The 24,322-nt window shown below is 40.0% G+C and overlaps 1 protein-coding gene across 2 annotated transcripts in view; it reads left to right on the top strand.

Moving 5' to 3' along the window:
• Positions 1 to 4,653: 4,653 nt before the first annotated feature.
• LOC140719497 (trinucleotide repeat-containing gene 6B protein-like) overlaps positions 4,654 to 24,322 on the top strand; it is a 196,813-nt gene continuing 177,144 nt past the window's right edge. For both annotated transcript variants that reach the window (XM_073034215.1, XM_073034214.1), the window contains exon 1: positions 4,654 to 4,869. The gene's annotated coding sequence lies outside the window, so the exon portion shown is untranslated. The remainder of the gene's footprint in view (positions 4,870 to 24,322) is intronic.

Below are 24,322 nucleotides of genomic sequence, written 5' to 3'. Positions count from 1 at the left end.
ATTCATTTCAAATAGAAATATAAAAGCAAGGATGTAATGTTGATACTTTATAAATCACTGGTGAGCCCTCACTTGGAATATTGTGAGCAGGTTTTGGGCCCTTATCTTAGAAAGGATGTGCTGAAACTGGAGAGGGTTCAAAGGAGGTTTATGAAAATGATTCCAGGATTGAATGGCTTGTCATATGAAGAGCGTTTGATGGCTCCGATCCTGTATTCACTAGAATTCAGAAGAATGAGGAGTGACCTCATTGAAACCTATTGAATGATGAAAGGCCTTGATAGAGTGAATGTGGAGAGGATGTTTCCTGTGGTGGGAGAGTCTAAGACCAGAGGACACAGCCTCAGAGTAGAGGGGCGTCCTTTTAGAACAGAGATGAGGAAGAATTTCTGTGGTGAATCAGTGGAATTCTTGCCACAGGCAGTTTTGGAGGCAAAGGTCTTTATGTATATTTAAGGCAGAGGTTGATAGATTCTCGAGTGGTCGGGGCATGAAGGGAATAGGCAGGAGATTGAGGCTGAGAGGAAAACTGGATCAGCCATGATGAAATGTTGGAGCAGACACAATGGGCTAAATGGCCTAATTCAGCTCCTATATCTTATGGTCTAAGGTGGTAGATGATAGGTGAAACCAGGAGAGGGGGAGGGGATGAAGCAAAGAGCTGGTAAATTGATTGGTGGAAGAGATAAAGGGCTGGAGAAGGGGGAAACTGATGGGAGAGGACAAAAGACCATTGACAAAAGGGAAGGGGAAGGAGCACCAGAGGAAGATGATGGGCAGGCAAGAAGGTGTGAGAGGTAAACAAGAATGGGGAATGGTGAAGGGGGGGGGGGGGCAGTAATTACCAGAAGTTCGAGAAATCAAAGTTCATGCCATCACATCAGGTTGGAGGCTACTCAGATGGAATATAAGGTGTTGCTACTCCAACCAGAATGTGGCCACATTGAGGCAGTAGAGGAGGACATGTTGGAATGGGAATGGGAAGAAGAATTTGGTTGCCACTGGGAAATCCTGGCTTTTACGGCAGATGGATTGAAGGTACTCGACGAAGCGATCTCCTAATCTACGTCGGGTCTCACCGATGTACAGGAGGCCACTCTAGGAGAATTGGATACAGTAGATGACCCCAACAGACTGGCTGGTAAAGTGTTGCCTCACCTGGAAGTACTGTTTGGGGCCCTAAATGGTAGTGAGGGAGGAGGTGTAACACTTATTCCCACTTGCAAGGATAAGTGCCAATAGGGAGATCAGTGGGGAGGAATGAGTGGACAAGGGAGTCGCGTAGGCTGCAATCCATGCGGAAAGTGGTAAGTCTGGGGGGGGGGGGTCGCGGGAGGGTAAGATGTGCTTGATGGTGGGATCCTGTTGGAGATGATGGAAGTTACAGAGAATTATATGCTTGATGCAGAAGCTTGTTAAGTAGTAGGTGAGGACAAGAGGAAATGTCAACAGTTTCACTTTCTGCAGATCTGAGAAAGTGTCTTTAACCTGAAAGTTTGAATTTGTTTCTCTGTTCACAAATGCTGCCTGACTTGCTGAGTGATTCTGTGTCTACAGTACCAACATCTGCAATTTTTAGATTTTCGAGATAATAAAGTAGTGACTGAAGCAAAGGGTAGGGCAAAGACTGACTGTGAGGTTTAATCTATTTCAGATCATAGTTTAATTTGGGAGATAAACTCACCGGGCCAAATGACCCAATCTTTGTAGGCAAGGAGTAATTCCTAACAAGTCATTGGGAGTGAAAGGATGCTTCTCTAGAGAGCAGAGGAACAATTACTGGGCAGGTATCTCAAGAATAGAATCAATAAAAGCAAATGTTTCATTCTCAACAAGTTCTAGACAGACCACATGCGAAAGACGGATTAGAACTATTTTGCATGAAGGCACACACTCCATATTCAGAAACAGCTCTTCCCCTCCTCCATCCATTTCTGAATGGACATTGAACCCACGAACACCACTTCACTACTTTTTTATTTCTATTTTTTGCACTACTTATTTAAGTTAACAATTTTATATACATAATTCACAACTTTTTTCTCTATTATTATGTACTGTATTGTACAGCTGCCGCAAAGTCAACAAATCTTACTACACATGCCGATGATATTATAACTGATTCTGATTCTGAGCTAGAGGGGAAGTTATGTGTGAAAGCTGTTACTTTGTGAATTCCTGTCAGATAGTAATCAAGCATTTATGTTATTGCCTGCATTCACACAAACATTTTCTACATCGTTGTGCACATATTTCATTTAACGGGAACTGGTATGTTGCTTCAGTCGAAAGACATCAATGATCATTCACAAGGTTTAGTTTATTAGAGAAGCATCACTGAGATGCTGTTCATGATTGACAGTAAAAAAATAGATATTGGAAATCTGAAATTAAAAAACAGAAAATTCTGTAAACACTCAGTGGATCAGGCATTATCTGCACAAAGAGCTATTGCGAATGCTTCCTGTTCTCGTATCTTTTGTCCCCATTTATTTAATCAATACCACTCAATCCTCGAATATTCACTAGTGGAACAAGTATTCCTTCTACTTTATCCGAGCCTATTTTTTTTTTCACCTCCATTTAATCTCCGCTGAACCTCCTATGCACCAAAGAGAACAATCCCTGTTTCTTTAATCTAATCATAGCTAAAATATCCCATTCTTAGACCTACTCTATAAATCTCTTGTGCATTCACTTTAGGAGCTCCATGTCCTTCCAAAAATTTAAAGACCAGAATTGGCCACAATAGTTGTGATCTAACCAATATCATCTATGAATAATTACGCCTTTTTGGAAGATATGGGAAATTAGCTTCCAGTTTTTTTAAAAGACTACAACATACCAAAATACTATTATTCCAGTGCTAATCATAAATACATATTAGCTTTTTAAATGGCTTGACCTTAAAATTGACTTTAAATATAACCATTTTTGAAAATAGTTTACCAATCCTTCCTAATTAATCCTCTACAATTTTGGAATCTTTCTGACAAGGGCACCAGATCTGAAAGGTTATTTTTTTTAACAGCCAATGCCACACATCATCCTGACTTGGAAATATATCGCCATTCCTTCACTGACACTGGGCCAAAATGCAGGAACTCATCCTAAAGGCATAGTGGGTATGCCCACTCAAGGACTGAAGCTCACCACCACCTTCTCAAGGGCATCTTTGGACAGGCAATTATATGCTGGCTCAGCCCATAAAACCCACATTCCTTGAATGAATATTAGTCCGATGATACCTGACCTGATGAACGTTTCTCGCATTTTTGGTTTTTATTTCAGATTTTCGGTATCTGCTTTTTAAGCATTTCATGCTCTTATTTTATAGTGTGGGGAACCACACTCTGTACTTCACTTTCAACATATTCTACCACTTTCAAATGGCATCTACTGATCCATGTACATACTTTAGCATTATGCCACAACTATGGTGCTCTTCTTACCTCTGAATCTTAAGTGTTCCCTCCGCCTTTGGAAACTTCATCTAGGTTGGTGTTGTGAACTATCAAGGAGCAATGCATTCAACTGATGGTTTCTAACAGGTGGATCTAGAAGAAAGCTCAGAGGACTTGGTCCAGGGCTAAAACCCATCCATAAACACACATTGCTAAAAAAGCTTGCCTGCTGTTTCTGTAATCTTCGACTGCTGAAATTCAATGTGGTGTACCTTACAACAGTATATCATCTCAAATAGCACTTTATTACCAGTTTAGTACTTTGAAATGGCATGAAAGGTACTGTAGACGAACAAGAATCTCTTTTATTATTATTCAATAATATTCAGTATTCCTAGATTTGAAGAGAAATTAGTAAACTGTATTATTTTATTTACACTTTATTATTTCTAAATCCTACCTTCCACATTGCATTTGCTGGTTCACTAAGCTGAGACACAATATATTTAACTTAAAGCCTTGGGTTTAAAGGGCATTAAAGAGATAGTTAAATTGGCGCGAAGCTCTCGCAAATCGGAGTTTTGTAGGTAAACTTTTATTATCCACTGCCCTCTTCTGGTCTCCTGGGCAGAAATTTGAATTTAAACGTCGAAAAACAATCGCTTCAAGAACTAGTCCGCTGCCATTATAAGGCCCAGAAGGAAGGTAAACAGCAGCAAACAGCATGGAGGGCGGTACTCTTCGAATGGACGTTTCCTTCAACCAATCTCGTTCCAACGGCTTGGCCACGCGACACATTTGAGGCGGGTTATTTTTGTTTTTGATGGACGGCAGTGCACACTTTTTGGCTCGCCAGCTTCGAGTGAGGTAATGTTAGAGTCGGCCAATGAAAAGAAGAACACGCGCAAAACATGGTAAAGAATGTTTGATTGCCATTTACATTAACCAATCAAACTACAACAGGGCAGGTCGACCTTGCGCGGTGGTGTTTTGATTGTCAACCCAGTTGGCCAATCCCATGTCGAGTTTTGGATGAAGTAATAGCGACAAGAGAGTAGGCGGGCAAGTTCTTTGAGTGACTTCCCTAGTGTCCATTCATGTAAAAGAATAGGCGGAACTATTGATGGATGTGATGTTGAACCATTTACAGAAGTCTAACGTCCTGATGGACATTTCTTTTCTCCAATTACATTTTGAATCTGCTCCGAAGGCGTTGTATCGGTAACCAATAGGATGCACTGTCAGGGCAGAGGGCGTTGCTCTGTGGCGGAGTTGTGTTGTGTTGTGATGGTCGGCGAGAAAGTTTTTTGGCGAATTCTCTGGCCCGTTTCGCGTTGCGGAGCAAGAAGAGAAGATTCTTAAGAGAAATAGCGGGATCGGAACCCTTGGAAGTCAATGGGATAACCAGCAGCGCGAGTAAGAGCGGAGATACTTCCAGAAGATTCTGCGGGAGCCCAGGTTTACGGTGAGTTTGGGCCAAATGGCTGTGAGGAGTTCAGGGAGGGAGGAGGGGGCGCGAAGGGAACCTGTGGGTTGCTGGGTGGGAGGAGGAGAGAGGGTGGAGCGCTGCTCTGAGGAGGGGCTCTGAGTTGGTGGAGGTGTGAGGGATTGGGGGACTGGTAGGCGGAGAGGGGAGGAATGAGAGAGGGGGAGGGGCAGGGAATGCCTTGGAGAGGGGAGGCTTGGGTTTATGAAGTAGAAATTGGATCTCGGAGAGGTGAAGAGGGGTAGGTGAGGGATAGTGAAGGCGTAGAGTGGGAAAGGGTGTATCAATATAGCAGAGGTGGGAGTAAGGATAGATGTAGACTCAAGAGACTGTAGGTGATGGAATCTAGATTAAAAATAGACTCCTGGAGGAACTCAAGAGGGCCGGGCAGCATCTGTGGGGTGGGCTAATGGAGTGCTTGGATGCGATGTGGGGAGTGGCGAGTTTACCATCAAAGCTCTCCCAGCCATTGAACACATCTACATGAAACACTATCGCAGGAAAGCAGCATCCATCGTCAGGGATCCCCATCACCCAGGTCATGCTCTTTTCTCGCTGCTGCCAAGAGGTAGAAGGTACAAGCCTCAGAACTCCCACCACCAGGAACAAGAACAGCTACTAGCCTTCAACCATCAGGCTCTTGAACTAAAGAGGATATCTACACTCACTTGCCCACCTATTGAGATGTTCCCACAACCAATGATCTCACTTTAAGGACTTTATCTCGTTATCTCATGTTCTGGTTATTTATTGCTATTTATTTAGATTTGCATTGGCACCATTTGTTGTCTTCTGCACTGATCCCGTTATAGTTACTATTTTATAGATTTGTGGAGGAAAGTAAATCTTAGGGTTGTATTTGGTGACATATATGTACTTTGATAATAAACTTTAATTTGAATTTCAAACTTTGGGTGGTATGTTTGTGTGTCTTTGGGTGTGAAAGAAAGATTGGTGGTTGTTGGGAGAGTGGGCAATGAAGATGGCAGAGGTGGGAATATAGAGGGATGGATCCTGAGTGTGTGTGTGGGTGGAAGAGGAAGATGGACTGTTTTGATATGGTGGTTGGGAGTAAAAAGGATAGTGGGAAAGGAATTGGAGAAGGAAAGTGATTGCAATAAATGATAAATTGTGGTTGGTTGTGAATTATCCTAGATCAGTCTGTATTTTCTGCTCTTTTTCTCCCCCCTCCCAGAGGTTACTTGATCTTTAGGCATCTCCTTGATCCTATTTGTAGGAGACTCCAGTTAATGATCCACTACTTAAATGCCTTCCATTAAAAGACCATAAGGCTATTAAGACAAGGGAGCAGAATTAGGCTATTCTGCCCATTGAATTTGCTCTGCCATTCCATCATGGCCAATTTATTATCCCTCTCAGTCCCATTCTCCTGCCTTCTCCCCATAACCTTTGATGCTTTGACTAATCAAGGACTTTTTGTCTCATGTTCTGTGATATTTATTGTTTAGTTAGTTATTTTTATTTCTTTTTTTTGCATTTGCACAGTTTGTTGTCTTTTGCCCATTGTTTGAATGCCCAGGTTGGTGCTGTTTTTCATTGATTTTTATCATGGTTATTATTTTATAATGGTTTTATTGAGTATGCCCGCAAGAAAATGGTTCTAGATCGTGACAGAAATGTACTTTGATAATAAATTTTGTTTTGAACCTATCAGCCTGCACTTTAACTATACCCAATGTCTTGGCGTCAGAGGTATCTATGCCAGTGAATTTCACAGATTCACTACTCTAGCTAAATAAATTTCTCCTCATCCCCTGCTCTAAATGAATGTCCCTCTCTTCTGTGGCTGTGTCCTCTCGCCTTAGACTCACACACTATCGGAAACATCTGCTTGACATCCTCTGTATCATTCTTTTCATTCCCCGTGTCATTCTTGTAAATTTCCTCTGGACCCCGTCCAATGCCAGCACATCTTTTCTTAGATAAGGGACCCAAAACTGCTCTCAGTACTCCAAGTATGGTCTGACCAATGCCTTACAAAACCTCAGCATTACATCTTAGCTTTTGTATTCTAATCTTCTCAAAATGAATACTAACATTGCATTTGCCTTCCTCATCTCTGGCTCAACCTGCAAGTTAATTTTTTGGGAATCCTGCACGAGAACTCCCAAGTCCCTTTGCACTTCTGATTTTTGAATTTTCTTCCTGTTTAGATAATAGTCTAGTCTTTACTTCTTCTACCAAAGTGCATGACCATACACTTCCCTACACTATATTCATCTGCCACTTCTATTGTACATTACTGTAAATTGCACATTGTACATTTAGATGGAGACATAACATAAAGATTTTTACTCATTTATATTAAGGATGTAAGTAAGAAAGTCAATTCAATTTAACTCAGTTCTTTGCCCATTTTCTTAATCTGTACAAGTTCTTCTGCAGACTCCCTGCTTCCTCAGTACTACCTGCCCCTCTATCTTCATATTGTTTGCATACTTGGCCACAAAGCCATCAATTCCGTCATCCGTATCATTGAAATGTAACGTGAAGAGAAGCGGTCCCAACACCAACCTTGCGGAATGCTGTTAATCACCGGCAGCCAAACAGTAAAGCCCTTTTTATTCCCACTCTTTGCCTGCTGACAGTCAGCCAATCTTCTGTCCATGTACTGCTATGGGCTCTTGTTAATCAGCCTCGTGTGCGGCACCTTGTCAAAGGCATTCTGACTTTGACACCATCAAAGTCAGAATGCACCATCCACTGACTCTCCTTTGTCCATCTTGCGTTTTATTTCCTCAAAGAATTCCACAGATTTGTCAGGCATGGTTTTTTTTAGGAAACCATGCTGATTTTGGCCTTATTTTCTCATGTGGGTGATACCAAGAACACCTCTTAGACCTATACTGCTTGCTCATCTTAGACCTGCTGATTAGTGATTATGCCCCGTGTCAGTTATATGTGTACTAATAATAGCCATAAATCCACAGCACCCACCCTCCATGTCTAATGGCATTTTACCAGTTCAATAATTGGCTAATTAAAAGGGATAATAATTACTAATATTTTAGCACCTTTCTGGTGGTTGTGGGATGGGGAGAAAACGCTGATGTGTGATTATTAATGCTGTAAGATAGGGCAATTAACTTCTGCTCCTCAGTCAAGTATCATTATTATAGCCTAGTTGTACACATTAGTCTCAGTTGTAATAAAAGATAGCTTTTTAGTTGGAAATCTGTTCAAGGCTGGGAATAGAATTGTAGTGGATTCAGAGCCAATTGCAGAATCACCAGGAGTATATTGTTCTGCATGATTCAACTCTGTAGTGGCTAGTCAAAATTTGATTCTTATCTAAAATTACCTAGTAATAAAACGATGTTAAGACTGAGTTCACTTAATTATATAACTTGGAGAAACTCAAACTCAAAACATGGATAGGGCTTTGTAGGCAAATATTTTCTAATTTATTTCTGGTATGCAGTGTTTTAAGTACTTTTATCTAAACAAGTTGATTTGAGGAAATCGGAATGTATTCAGTGTGGAAATTGGAACAGATTCACAGCAGAAATATTTCCACTTGTATCCATGGATGCAAAGCCTTTTTGGCTAAAAGTGACTTTAGCAAGGAAAATTTATGAGTTCCTTGTTGCAGTCTTCCCGAACCAGAAACCCTGGATCAATAGTTCTGTGCGAGCAGCACTTACAGCACGACATTGAGCATATATCGTTGGCAGTCAACTAGAGCTCAAGAAAAGCAGCTACGATCTGCACAAAGCTATCAAGGCTGTGAAAACAATATAGGGAGAAGATTGAGTCATGATTCACAAAGAATAGCACACGTGACTTGTGGCGAGGGCTGCATATCAGCGCAGACTTCAAAACCAAACATAGTGGTGGTGCCACCAACATCGCGGCCTCTCTTCCAGATGAGCTCAATCGCTTTTATGCTCGGTTCAATATCACTAACTCTGAGCCTCTGAGGAAAGCCGCTGCTACAACCTGGTCATCTCTGAGGCTGAGGTACACAGATGTTTCCAATGAGTGGACAGTTGCAAGGCTGCGGGACTGGATAGCATCCCAGAGCGAGTACTTAGGATGTGCACAGCACAACTGGCCGATGTGTTTACAGATATTTTTAATCTCTCTCTCTCCCAGTGTAGCATGCCCTCCTACTTCAATTTATCCACCATTGTCCCTGTACCAAAAAAGACCATGTACCATCCTTACACATCTGGAGAAGAAGGCTACTCGTGAGAATGCTGTTCTTGGACTACAGTTCAGCATACAATACCATAGTTCCATCCAGGCTCGACAAAAAGCTCAGAGACCTCGGCCTTGACCCTGCCTTGTGCAGCTGGATCCTGGACTTCATGTCAAATCACCATCAGGTTTTAAGAGTGGGCTTTCTCACCTCCAACCTCTGACTCCCAATACAGGAGCCTCTCAGGGCTGTGAACTGAGTCCCCTCCTTTACCCTCTGTATACCCATGACTGTATCACCACCCACAGCTCCAATCTGCTAATTAAATTTGCCGATGACACTACATTGATTGGTCTTATCTCAGACAATAACTAGGTGGCCTACAGGGAAGAAGTCATCTCTCTGAAAGAGTGGAGTCAAGAAAACAACCTTGCCCTCAAAGTTGCAAAAACGATGGAGCTGGTTGTGGACTACAAGAGGAATGGAGCCGGGCTAACCCATATTGAGATCAATGGATCTGGAGTTGAGAGAGTAAACAGCTTCAAGTTCCATATCATTGAGGTCCTCATGTGGTCTATATACACACCAGCTGTGTGGTGAATAAGGCACAACAGCACCTCTTTCACCTCAGGCAGTTGAGGAAGTTTGGTATGGACGCCCAAATCCTCAGAACTTTCTAAAGGGGCACATTTGAGAGCATTCTGACTGGATGAATCACTGCCTGGTATGGGAACTGTACTTCCCTTAATTGCAGGACTCTGCAGAGAGTGATGCACACAAGTGTTGTGCATCTGTAGGTGTGAACTTCCCATGATTGAGGACATTTACAAGGTCAGGTATATAAAAAGGGCCCGTAGGATTATTGGGGACCCAAGTCATCCCAACCATAATCTATTCCAGCTGCTACCAGGACCAACAGACCCCGGGACAGCTTCTTCCACCAAGCCATCAGACTGATGAGCTCATGCTGATTTGAGTGTACTCTATATTACATTGACTGTTCTATTTATTATAAATTATTATGATTGCACATCTAGATGGAGTTGTAACATAGAGATTTTTACTCTTCATGTATGTGAAGGATGTGAGAAATAAAGTCAATTCAATTTAATGTGATTTTTTGAGGTTTATGTTCTGTGCTGTGCACCTTTGTCCAGAGTAACAAAACGTTGTTTGATTTGGCGGTGTACATGTATGCGGTTGAATGACAATAAACTTGACTTGAGAGGCAAAATTGATCTTTTGCTTCAGTTGAATCGAACCAACCTGAATCAGTTGTAGACAAAATCATTTGACACTTAGTGATGTCTGACTTCTGTACTCAGTTGGGTGTGAGACCGTTGTCTGTCAGAGTCGACCAATGATGTTGCATCCTAGCTGTCAAGATATGCAAACCTGGGCAGTGCAATATATAAAGCAAACTGTAGTATGCTCCCTCTCTCCATGAACCCAAAGGAACAGCAGAGTCCGATACAGTTTGGCACCAGCAGCATCGCAAGAATTTTTGGTCAGCATTGAACTCAACAGAGACTACCTTAGGGACTCTGGCTCCGGAGTTTTCCCTCTGGGTTTATTACCCCATGAGTGGGTATAGCCGCAAGGCAGTGCAGAGTTTTCTTACTTTTAGATGAGTTGCCAACCATGATTCATGAGCCCCATCTGCCTGAAGCGACTGGTTTTGAGGTGCCAGTAACCCACCTTTGCCCTTTCTCCTGTCAGTAGAAACAGTTCTGCCAGGCTTAGTAGCTAAACCACACATGAAATCCAGGAGCTGGATTTGGTTGTCAGAGGCTATTTGAGGTGTATGCATTGGGAGCATTTAATACGGAGCAGGAGCTTATCTCCATTACTGTCTTTGCTATAGACATCTTAAGGAACCTTGTTGGATGTGGTGAAATTTGTTGCCTGAGGGGAATAATTTTCAATTTAAAACTTTCTGAAAGTGTCTGTTCAAGTTAGGAAAAGAGTGAGTATAAAAATGGGAGGGAGGAAGAAAGAAAGAGAGAGTGCTAAAGGAGGGGCATGAGTTGTAATGATCGATGAGCAATTGGAGAAAAAGCAGGTGATGCTAATAGAGGGTGCCTATTTAGAAGCTCCTTTCTAATGAGTACAAAACCTTTTTTTAGTCAGAAGAAATGTCATCCCCAGCTGTATGTTTCATCTTACAACTGACAGTGGAGAAGGCAACGATGAACTGAAGAATGAAGCCTTTATGACATTGTGCTTTACCAAATCAGTAGCAATTATATATCTGATAATATATTAGTCTAAGCAAATTAAAAAAATAAATCCATGAAAATTTCAGGAAACTTTTAGGTAGATTTTGAGAAACTTTCGGTCAATGGATTTAACCTGTCTCTGAATCAAATTTAGCGTTCTTTACTCAATCCAGAAAATTGATATAAGTTGTCATCCAGATTGCTAGCTGAAATGTGTGCTGGAGTTTCTGGATTGGGGAATAGTTTACTGGATACTGCATCCACCCAAAGGAAGATGTCTGGGTATTATTACAGTGCCCTTTGTGGAAGCTTGAAGTATACAATTGGCTGTTAGATTTTCTGTTTGACAAAATTGAAAAAGTGTACTAATTCTGTACAGTGGGTTGAGGTTTGTAAGCTCTGGTAGTTGGATTGATACTATAAAATGCTTATGATACCGGTACTTGGAAGCATATAGCAATCTTCCAATTTAATGTTGGGATGGTGGTCCTTGCACGTAATGGTAAATGTACTGAGTAATTCTCTGAGCATGTTTCCATGGTTCCCAAAATACAAGAGCATGTTGTTACATGAAACCCATTATGACAAATGATTGGTATTTAGAAGTTGTATTTTACAAGTTATGCTTTCTGTAATAAAATATTGTTCATATTATTAATACACAGAAAGCACAATTTTTGCAAAGAACTGGTTTTAGGAACCTAATCTTGAATTAGTCTAGAGAGCCTGATTGTACACTTAAAATTGTAATTTGGGAGAGTTACAGGAGGCAAGTTTTGATTTTTGTACACTTTATGCAGTGATTTCATGCACTTTTTTTGTTTAGAAATGTTCTTATTGTTTGTTAATTTCAACTTCGAGAAGTAATTCCCTTCCTTCACATTGTAAAAATTATCCAGTTCAGCTCCACATTGCCAACCTTTATTTCTGAAACTTCAAAGGTAACAAACAGTACTAAATATTCTCAATTAAGAGAAAAAGAAATGTGTGCATATGGGAGATGTTTATATTTTTGATTGAATATGCTTTCACTAAGATTTATTGTTAATTTAGAATGGGAAAGGTCCCATGTTACCCAGAAGAACAGTGAGGCCAAAGCAGATAGACTTTGAAGTGGTTATATGGGAAGTTGCAAGTAGTGGTACTAAATTCATTATGATACCAAGTTAGTTTTGAGGAAAAAGTGAGCTGTGCTGTAAAAATTAATTCCTGAAAAATAATCCCTATGTTACTCTCATCTATGTATATTACAAAAGTGTCATTTCTTTTTCATTGCTGGTTACCTTTCCAGATATCCAACAACTCGTCCTCCATTTTCAGATATTTAACATATCGTGGGATTAGTTTAACTGCCTAGGTCTTGCTTATTGTTATATTAAGCAATTGTAGTTGTGGGAGTGTGCCTGTTCTGCAAAAGCTTACTACTGCTAATAACTTCCACACTTGGAACCTTGTTGAATTATTTTATTTACAGTTTTTATTCAGTTTCCAACAGAACCATTTTGACAATTTAATGCAAAAGTTGACCAGATAGAATATTAGTTGAATTAATGAGGAATTGTTGACCAACATTGTTTATTTGTATGATTTCTGGCACACGCTCTTTGGGCTGTCTTTAAGGTTTTAATTTATCTTCCAAAAAGGAATTTGAGTATGTCTGGAGTTTAAAAAATCCAAAAGTAAAGCTTTTAATTTCAACTTTTTGAGCGTCTGAAAAATGTTTTGTGCACAGAATTAATTTCTGAGTTAGATTAGACTAATTGTAGCCTATGGTTTCAGTTTTCAAATTAATCACTGGCTTTTTGAAACAGAAAGTGAAAGGAATTGAGCAATAGGGTGTGGCAAAATAAAAATACAACATGAAACTAAAGCTTTAAAATTGGAGTGAAAATGCAAATTGGCCTTAATCAAGGTTCATTTATGTGTTCTGGTTTTGGTCACAATTTACCCTTCTAAGTGATTGGGGCAGTAGTAAGAGTATCTTTGCTGCCTTCTGACTCTTCAACCATATACCCACCCAGACCCGCTACCATAGCCATGTGTCCTTCTGGGAGCTTGTCTATTAGATTCCTTCTTCTCCAGCCCTTGACCTTTCCCACCCATCTGGCTTCACCTGTCACTTTCCCGCTAGCCTCTTTCCCTTCCTCCAACATTTTATTCTGGCATCTTGCCCCTTCTGAGTCCTGAAGAAGGGTCTTGGCCCATAACGTTGACCATCTGTTCATTTATGTATGTGCTGCTTGACCTGTTGAGTTCCTCCAGCATTTTGTGTGTGTGTTGCAATAGTAAGAGTACTTGACTATATTATTTGAACCTTTGTAATGTTGCTGAAAACTAGCATGATCTTAGGATTGTTCCAGTATGGATTGAACTGGTAACCTTGCTTCAACTGCAGTGTAATAAATCTTTAATACAATTTGAATTCTCTTACCAGCTATATTTGTCCCAAAGGACACTTTGCTTCCCAGATGCCGTGGTGCATTGCTGCTCCCATCTTTGATCTCCTTTTCCACATTCTCTGGAAATTTTAAAACTTCATTTCTCTCTTTGCCAGCTTCTACCTCTGTCTGAGAATTAAAGAACTGTAAAAGTGGACCTGACTGGCAAACCTATTCTAGTGTAGTTATCTGCAGCTAACAGCAGAAAACTAAAGTTTGATATCTATATGATCTGATTGATTTTTGCCACAGTAAAACAGCTGTTAACGCAATGCTTTTACAGCTCGTGGTGTTGGAGCTCGGAGTTCAATTTGTAAGGAGTCTGTATGTCCTCCCTGTAAAGGTGTGAGTTTTTCTGGGTGCTCTCCTTTTTTCCCCACAGTCCGAAGATGTACCGGTTAGTACTGCAAACTCATTGTCTTGCATAATGACAATAAAGTTCTATTCTAGTAGGTTAACTGTAAAATTTTCTATGATTGGGCTGGGGTTAAATCAGTAGTTGCTGGTAGCACAGCTTGAAAGGGCTAGAAGAGCCCATTCCATGCTGTATCTCTAAATAAATAAATCTTCCTGTAACTCTCTTAAATTTATTATATCAACCTCTACCTCCTTTTTGGGCGAGTCCTTTGACCTACTTAGTGTGGATATTTCTATTTGTTCTGTTCACTCACATGCTGTCTCCTAAACTTCAGTATGCTTTGTTGAGCTCAGTCAGGTTATGCTATACTGATACCTTTGACCTTGAATTATTTCTATTGGATCCCTTGTCATTCTGTAGAATAAATAGGTAAATCAATAGAATACAACAAAATTGCAATTTGGTCACCATCCCTTAAGATTGGACAAATATAATATTTGCATATAAAAGTACCTATGTAGATAATGTTGATCCTTTGAAGGTCTAATTTGTGCCATTGGATTGTCGGCACATGGTATATCATTTCAGGCCAAGAGTTCTGTTGTACTTTTTGTGAAGTTAGAAATGTTTTTTAAAAAATTACTTAACTTTAGTGCTTGCATATGCATTTAAGAGCTCAAAATTAGTAGAAAATTCAATGGGTTGAATGGCCTAATTCTGCTCTTACCTTATGGTCTAAAAGTGGAATCTCAACCTGAGAATTACTCTTTTCAGCTGGAAGCTACAAATGAGTTCTATAGCAGCCTACTTCAGGACTACAGTTTCAAATGCCCTCTACATAAACCATCTGAGTTTATAAGGCCAACACACACAAAATGCTGGTGGAACACAGCAGGCCAGGCAGCATCTATAGGGAGAAGCGCTGTCCATGTTTCAGGCCGAGACCCGAAAGGAAAGATTTTCAAATCTCTTATTATCTTTCCTTTAGGTTAGTCCTGACGAAGGGTCTCGGCCCGAAACGTGGACAGCACTTCTCCCTATAGATGCTGCCTGGCCTGCTGTGTTCCACCAGCATTTTGTGTGTTGTTGTTTGAATTTCCAGCATCTGCAGATTTCCTCGTGTTTGAGTTTATAAGGCCATTGCCTTTTTGTCTCATCTTGTTAAGCTTAATGTTTTGGTTTTCTACCCATGCCTTTTAACGTTGATCAATGTTTTGGTAACTAATCAAGAGGAAAACTTGCAAGCTGAGGAAGTCACTGGTATACAATTTGAATTGTAACTGTAATTCTCCAATGCAGTGTTTCTAGGGACAATATCTGATGCAGAAAGTTGATGGTAAGCAAAGTATAATGTTTTCAAATTGTTTATTAAATGTAAGCTAGTTTCAACTGGCGCTAATATTCCAATAGAATTCATCAACTTTAACTGTTGCAATTTAATAATGATCTGCTTAGTAGTATAATCTGTTGCAGTTTATCTGAGCAGCTGAAATTATGTGAGTATCAAACTGAAACTAAAACTTCAAAAATGTTTCCATATAACCATATAACAATTACAGCACAGAAACAGGCCATCTCGGCCCTTTAGTCCGTGCCGAATGCTTTCTCTCACCTAGTCCCACCTACCTGCACTCAGCCCATAACCCTCCATTCCTTTCCTGTCCATATACCTATCCAATTTTTTCTGAAATGACAAAATCGAACCTGTGTCTACCACTTCTACTGGAAGCTCGTTCCACACAGCTACCACTCTCTGAGTAAAGAAGTTCCCCCCTCGTATTACCCCTAAACTTTTGCCCTTAACTTTCCTTTTTTAAATATAATTTTCCACCCCGATCCCTCATCCCACTTCACCTATTGTCAGTGATATTTTTCCCCCTGTAATTCCGTTGTAACATTGTAAAACTTCTGGTACATTGAGAACTTTCGCTTTCAGAATTTCAATAATGACCTCTGTGTATGTGTGTTTAGAATCTGTCCTTTGGTGTTGGCCCTGTCATTGTTTGAAGCAGTTAAGGTATAGAGTAGATTAAGGTTAATTGGGGCAACCACTTACTTGGGACAACTTTTAACAAAAACTAGTCAAGAAAATGACCTGGTTTTCCTTTTGTTTATTTAGGACACCATGCTGCTTAATTGGGGCAAGAGACTGTTGCTGAACAGATTCTAACTAGCGTCAGTCGCATGAACTTGTGTGGCCGTTAGACGCTACTGTGTGGTTACAGCGAACAGTTTTTAGTAGCGTTGTGGATGTTTCTGTTTTGTCACTGATAGTTGGTGAGAAATAAGCAGTAAGACAATTCAGAACTGCATTCCTCACTAGTTTCAAGCATTCAGGTTTGGAAATGCTAGAAACACACGCGAGTGAAAATAAAACTATTTCACTACTTCAGCAAGGTGAGAACTACAAAGAGTTTGAAAGTATTGACAATCATCTTGAATGTTTTAATGAAAATGAAGATTTAGATGATGCAATTGCTGATAGCATTGTACAAAGGCAGTCCATTATCTGCACTAGGTGCCTGTACTGATTTTGTTCATTGCGTACACTGGATGAATTTCTCTGTCGATAACTATTAAGGAACTAATACAGTTTTATAGTACTGTAGTACTATTGCTAGTGTTCTAATTTCTTCTATATTTCATTTAAATACATAATTTGTTACTCAGTTTGTCTTTTTGTTGGTATCTTTTTAATTATTTCCATGGAACTCTGGCTAATTGGGGCAGCTGCTTAATTGGGCCAATATGTTCTGGTCCTGTGGAGACCAGGATAGAGGAATGGAGACAGGCTTGCCCCGATCAACATCAATGGGACTGCAATTGTGAGGGTGAGTAGTTTCAAGTTTCTCAGTGTACACATCACCAAAGATCTCACCTGGACTGAACACACCAGCTGTGTGGCAAAGAAAGCACAGCAGCATCTCTTTCACCTCAGGCAGCTGAAGACATTCAGCGTGAGCCCCAAGTCCTCAAGACCTTTTACATGGGCACCATTGAGAACATCCTGACTGGCAGTATCACCATCTGGTATGGGAACTGCACCAACTTTGATCGCTCGCTGGGCACTGCAGAGAGTGATACGGCAGCCCAGTACATCTGTGGATGTGAACTTCGCTCCACTGAGGACATTTACAGCAGCAGGTAAGTAAAGAAGGCCTGGAAGATCACTGGGGACACCAGTCACCCTGACCATAAACTGTTTCAGGTGCTTCCATCTGGCAAATGGTACTGCAGCATTAAAGCCAGGAACAACAGGCTACGGGACAGCTTCTTTCTGCAAGCCATTAGACTTATAAATTCACATGTTTGTACATCATAATGGAGTCATAACACAAAGATTTTTACTCTCTCACATTGTGGGATGGATATCAGCTTTAAATAAATTCAATTCAATGTGTCCCAATTAACTGGTGCATTATATTTTTTTTTGGCATTTCATTAGAACAATTACTGTTATTGAGGTGGTTGTATTTTGGATTCCAATAATTCCTGGAAAGGAGAGACCTTGCATTTATATAGAGTTTCCTCTACTTTGGTATTAGAACACTGAAGTAGTATTACAGCCAATCAGATACTTCTTGAAATTTTAGTCATAATTTCACTGTAGGAACTGGGAAGCTGTTTAACAGATGTTAAGCCCCGTCTCAGTGTTTCGACCTGAAACATTGACAGTTCCTTTCCTCCCATAGAATTTTCTCAACCCACTGAGTTCTTCCAGCAAGTTGTTTGTTGCAGCCAATTGAGTGTTCAGAAATAATTCTACAAACAACAGTGTGAAAATGACTGGAAATTCTGTTTAATTGTGTTGTTTGAAAGATACTTGCTTCACTTGCTGTAATTCAGCATAGTGCTATGGAATCTTCAATGCTAGTTGGAGAAAGCAGAAAAGATCTTTGTACGCCAGTTCATTTCAGTGCTGCACTGGCATGTCAGATCTTTGGAGTGAGAGTTTAAACCCACAAATTATGGACAAAGTTTAAGAACTACTTGGTTTTGGCCAACAGTACAGAATTCTCTTTATGAATCCCAAAGTGTGCATATATCCACATTTTATTCATGATAAACATAAGAATATGCTTCTCATGAATACTTCTATAGCAGATTGACCTAAAATCTGCCTCTGTTTTGAGATGAATATGGATGCACTTTGTGTTCAATTTCTGTGCTGATTTTTCTAGGACCTGATTGGTGACTGATCATGTTGTGCTTTGTTCAGAATTTTGTGTTATCAATTGTTTTGTTTATGTTGAAGACCCAGTCTCAATTAATGTTCTACTCTAAGGTCACACATGTGATGCACCATGTTGTTTTGCAGTGAATGTGCAGCTTTGTTAGTGAGCTCTGGATTGTAGTCACACCACTGAAGGCATGTACCAAATTGAATTTGGCATGCTTGTAAAGGAAGGGCAGAACTATGTTTGACAGCCTATTCTGCTTAATTTAGTTTTAATATTATCTTTCACACTGCATTGTGAATTTTTAATTAATGTTTCCTTCGTTTAGTCTTTCTTCATCATTGGGCTAAAATGACGCACAATATATTTCCAAATCAGGATAGTGTGCAACATGAGGAGAACCTAAAGATGGTGGTGCTACCTTTGTTTTTCTTGGTGGTAGAGGTCATGGATTTGGGAAACACTGTCTGAGTTGAGAATATGTACACAACGCTGGAAGAACTCAGCAGGTCAGGCAGCATCTGTGAGAAAAGAGTAGCCAACGTTTCGGGCCGAGATCCTTCATCAGGAATGGGGGGAGTGAAGAGAGGGCCGAAGCCCAGTAATAGAGATAGGGGAGGGGGAAGGGCTAGAGGCGCCAGGTGGAGAACCAATCAGAGGAAGGATAAAGGGGGGAGGGGATAAGCACGAAAGAACTGTAGAGATAAAGGAGCAGAATTATAATTTGTTATAATAACTTAAATTAATTAAGTACTGTAGTGCAAAAAATAGAAATAAAAAAAGTAGTGAGGTAGTGTTCATGGCTTCAATGTCCATTCAGAACTAGGATGGCAGAGGAGAAAAAGTTGTTCTTGAATTGTTGAGTGTGTGCCTTCAGGCTCCTGTACCACCTCCCTGATGTTAGTAAGAAGATGGAATGTCCTGGGTGATGGGGGTCCTTACTGATGCCACTTTTTTTTTTGAGGCATTGGTCCTTGAAGATGACCTGGATGCTACGGAGGCTGGTGCCCATGATGGAGCTGATTGAGTTTGCAAATTTCTGCAGCTTCTTTCAATCCTGTGCAGTAGCCCCTTTCCCCTGTACCAGATGGTGATGCAGCCAGTGTGTACACTCTCTGTAGTACATCTGTAGAAATTTGTAAGTGTCTTTGTGACATACCAAATCTCTTCAAACTCCTTATGAAATATAGCTGCTGTCATGCCTTCATAGTAACTGAGTTGATATGTTGGGTTCAGGATTGATCCTCAGAGATGTTAACACCCAGAAACTTGAAATTGCACACCCTTTCTACTTCTGATCCCTCTATGAGGACTGGTGTGTGTTCCCTTGTCTTATCCTTTCTGAAGTCCACAATCAGTTCTTTGGTCTCACTGATATTGAGTGCAAGGCTGTTGCTGCAACACCACTCGACTAGCTCCTGTATCCAGTTAAAATTTTCAACACATTGGAAAGTGTTGCATATATTATGCTTAATCATTAAAAATAATCAAGTTGAGGATCTAATCTGAATGTTTTAAGAAATGTGAAGGAAGATGAGGAAAAACACTGATGCAGAAAGTCTAAATGAATTTATAAATCAAATATAAATACTAAGAATATTAACTTATTTTACGATTTTGTTGTTATAGATAATGTCAGTGTTGTTGTGTGATCCCACAAACAGCAGTATTTGGAGTAATGTTAATTGAATTAAGTATCAGCAGTACACAGGATATATCCCCTAGTCTTCAAAATAATGCCGCAGAATGTTTTGCCTTTATTTGAGGAGGATTATTATAAAATTAGAAAGACTGCATCTTGGACAGCCCAGTGCTCTGGTAGTGGTGCTCAGAGTGTCGGCCTAGATTTTGTGCTCTAGCCTCTTAAAGTTCAGAGTTCAAATCCTATTTATGGCTTGTGGATGAAAATAAACTGAAAGGTGTTTTGAAGGTGTTTAGATGAGTTTGAGGTAAAGAATTGTACCGTTAAGGGAATAATAATCCAGTCATCTATTTTTGTTGCATTCTCTCGCATATTTCATTAGTTCCCTTTTATGGTTCAGGAAAATATAGAGCTGCTTAGAGTTTGTGTGAGCACTAACCCAATTACTTAATGTTGTGACTGTAATAGCAGGTTCATATGCGAAATCCTCTCCTGTAGACAACATTCCAGTGTTACTGTGGGAGTAATGAACTTCACTACCAGATCTCCAAGAGTCTGCTTTATATAAATACAGAGATTCTGGCAGATGCTGGAAATCCAGAGCAACAGAGGTTTTGAGTGTGTGTTTTTATATGTCGTTGAAGTCTGCTTGCCATCCTTTTGATTTCCCTTTGTGTTTAGGTAGATAAACAATTTCAGATAAGTGTAATTCTGATCCCAGGGTGCAATGTTTTGTCTGCAGCTGATGTGTTATTGACGTCCCTTTTTAACTATAGTTTATCAGATTTTTGCACTTTCCCTTTTAATGTTCTTTCCTTTTATTTGAGAAGATACTGACTTTTTGAGTGCTTGCTTCACAAGCAGGTTGTTTTTGGTACTCCACCCAAATGGCCATTTCTGTGAGAAGCATTCATTTTTATAAATAATCTTTCATGACTGCAGGGCATTGCAAACTATTTCATAGACAATTAAGTACTTTTGAAGTGTGGTCTTTGATGATAATGAGCAGATGCTGATGACAGTGGTTGAGGGATAAATATTTGGCAAGTGCACTGGGAAAACTTCACATTGCCGCTTTTGATTTGCATTAGATGATCTTCCATGTCCTTGTGAGAGGGAAGATGGCACCTTATTTTTTTCTCATAAAAGACAGCAACTCTAAAAATACAGTGCTGTCCAGGTACTACATGGAATGTGTGTTGCCAGCAACAAGATTAATCATGGGAGATTCCATCAATGCTTTGGCCATTCCACAACCATTGTTATTGTTGTGGCTGAAAAAACGGCTGTGCTTGAACCAGTGTACGTTTTTAAGTGGAAATACCGGCCATATTTCTCTGTCTGTGTCTCTCTCTGTCTGACACCTAACATTTAATCGCACCCTTCCACTCCCAAGATTTTCTCTTGAAAGAACGTAACTGTAGGCAGGAGTGGATAGAAATGGGAAGGGAAACTTGTTCAATCACCGCATTTACTTATGGAACATATTTCAGTTTTACAATGTGCATTTTTAACAAAAATACTTCGGGGAATTGTAGTTCCAGAATTTATATTGAAACTGGCTTATGTGATACAAATGTTGTGAGGAATTTAAGCAATTAATTTTTCAGCCGAAGTGTTTATGGAATAGATAACTAGGTCAAAGAAGTAAGCCGGCAGTTTTGTGATAAGGAGTTCAGTTTGTTGAGCTTGAATACAATGTTCTGCTCAGTGATGTTGTTTTGAGTAAGGATAGTGCACAGGACCAAAGTGTTTTTTTCTGAAATGGTGCAATTGCATGGTTCTTTAAAGTACTTTAAATTACTTTGGGGTAAGCCTGAATGCTTTGATGTTTCTAATTGTCCAAGTTTGCTGTCTGAAGAGACACTTCATCTGCGAAAACATTTACCAAACATGAAAGATTATAAGTGGGGAAAACATCTTGGAAAAGGTTTTTTTTTAGATAAAATGCACTTTCTCATTATCATGGAGTGATGGAAGAGTTTAAACAATAATCTAACAGGATAGGATATATGGAAACAGATTGTTTCTAGTGATAGAGGGGTTTAGCCTGATGTGAGATGATGAACAGAGAGCCAAAAGATAGCATTTGAAATTGGAATTGTCTTTCAAGATTAGTAGGGAAGGAAAAATAATATGAGAGTTTTAATTTAGATTAGAAAGGTAGATGTTAGAAAAGGAAACTGGTTGGTAAATATGATATGGGCCATAAAGATACCAAGTGTAAACATAAAGCTTGAATGGATTGAATTACTGGTCTCTGATTTCACATTTCTGTTCAGCCTTTTAAATCTGAATTTTTGAATTCTGAAACAGAATTTCAATCCTAGCCAACTAGCTATAAAGTTCAAGCTTGGTGATTTTGCTTATTACTGTTAGAGGTAATTGGGAGCAGTTTGTTGTCTTTTTATGTACTATTAACTAATTGCAAAGCATCAACTTAACAGTAATTTGACATTTAGTTGTTGAAGCCAAATAAATAAAAATGGAATGGCAGAGTGACAGCTCTGTGACATCTGTCTTCTTTGTGAGTTGCACATTGGATTGTTATGATTTCCGTAGTCTCTTTCTGACTGAGAGATACATTGGAAAATTGCAGTTTTTGCATTAATTGTGCGTATTTGGCATAATTTGTGTGGATAAAATGTAGAGATAGTTATAATTTGGGGAATCAGACTGGAGGATCCTCTGTATCTGATCTTTCATGAGGTGCCTATTTGTGATCTGGTTCCTGAGGAGGAGATAGAAACATAGAAAATAGTTGCAGGAGTAGGCCATTCAGCCCTTTGAGCCTGCATCGCCATTCAATATGATCATGGCTGATCATCCAACTCAGAACCCTGTACCTGCTTTCTCTCCATACCCCTGATCCCTTTAGCCACAAGGGCCATATCTAACTTCCTCTTAAATATAGCCAATGAACCGGCCTCAACTGTTTCCTGTGACATAGAATTCCACAGATTCACCACTCTCTGTGTGAAGAAGTTTTTCCTCATCTCGGTCCTAAAAGGCTTTCCCTTTATCCTTAAACTGTGACCCCTCGTTCTGGACTTCCCCAACATCGGAAACAATCTTCCTGCATCTAGACTGTCCAATCCCTTTAGAATTTTATACGTTTCAATAAGATCCCCCCTCAATCTTCTAAATTCCAGTGAGTATAAGACGAGTCGATCCAGTCTTTCTTCATATGAATGTCCTGCCATCCCAGGAATCAATCTGGTGAACCTTCTTTGTACTCCCTCTATGGCAAGAATGTCTTTCCTCAGATTAGGGGACCAAAACTGCACACAATATTCTAGGTGCGGTCTCACCAAGGCCTTGTACAACTGCAGTAGAACCTCCCTGCTCCTGTACTCAGATCCTTTTGCTATGAATGCCAACATACCATTTGCCTTTTTCACCGCCTGCTGTACCTGTATGCCCACCTTCAATGACTGGTGTACAATGACACCCAGGTCTCGTTGCATCTCCCCTTTTCCTAATCAGCCACCATTCAGATAATAATCTGTTTTCCTGTTCTTGCAACCAAGGTGGATAACCTCACATTTATCCACATTAAATTGCATCTGCCATGAATTTGCCCACTCACCTAACCTATCCAAGTCACCTTGCATCCTCCTCAAGCAACCATTCATCAGGATGTTAATACCCAGCAAACACTGCTTTCTTGTCATTTTTCAAGTTATATGTGTCAGTTTTTTTAATTAGTTGTGAGTTCTATTTATCATTCCCAGCTCTTAATCAGAGTTGAAGTTACCTGCTACATTTAAATTGTTGTTATACCATTAAGATTGCCAATCCTAGATTGTCAAGAGTCTCCTGGAATTTAATGTCTTCCAGAGACCGCTAAGTACAACTTGGGAAATGGATTGACCTGTCTGTACGCTGAGGTTGTGCACATTTGGACAATGAAATTGATCAACCCAGAGAGCATGCTGAGGTCGAATTTTCCAGGTTGATTGGGGAGGGAGCACCAGCCCTCCCATCCAAGGCATTCACAGGTTTAGAAGTACAGTTGTGTCTGTGATAGGATATCTCACTTCCCTCTAACCCCATGAACTTGTACCTGTGTTGAGGAGGAGCAGTTGCTTGAACAGGAGCTCACAGCAGTTCAAATAGCACACATATGCATGGGCAATATGCAGCCCTTACTGCCAATGAAGTCTGAAAGCATTGGATCTAAACATTTCGTGGTATGATTGAGTAACAGCATTATACAAGATAAAGCTTATTTCAGTATAAAAGAGAATAATATTTGTACTTTGTTATTGTGCCTTCTCGCTATGAAATTGCGTGGCTTACTGCTATTTAAAAAGTCTACAGAATTTGTGGACAAGTTTGCTAGTTTTTAGATCAAATTAAACCTTGGTTTTGCGTTCCTGGCTACTCAGTCGAGAAACATTTAGCACTAATCAATGGTAAATTGAGGTTTCAT

This window comes from Hemitrygon akajei, chromosome 31 (assembly GCF_048418815.1).
Source record: "Hemitrygon akajei chromosome 31, sHemAka1.3, whole genome shotgun sequence".
NCBI classification, from domain to species: Eukaryota; Metazoa; Chordata; class Chondrichthyes; order Myliobatiformes; family Dasyatidae; genus Hemitrygon; species Hemitrygon akajei.
The sequence above is the reverse complement of the archived record's forward strand: the minus strand, read 5'-3'. Positions and strand labels throughout refer to the sequence as shown.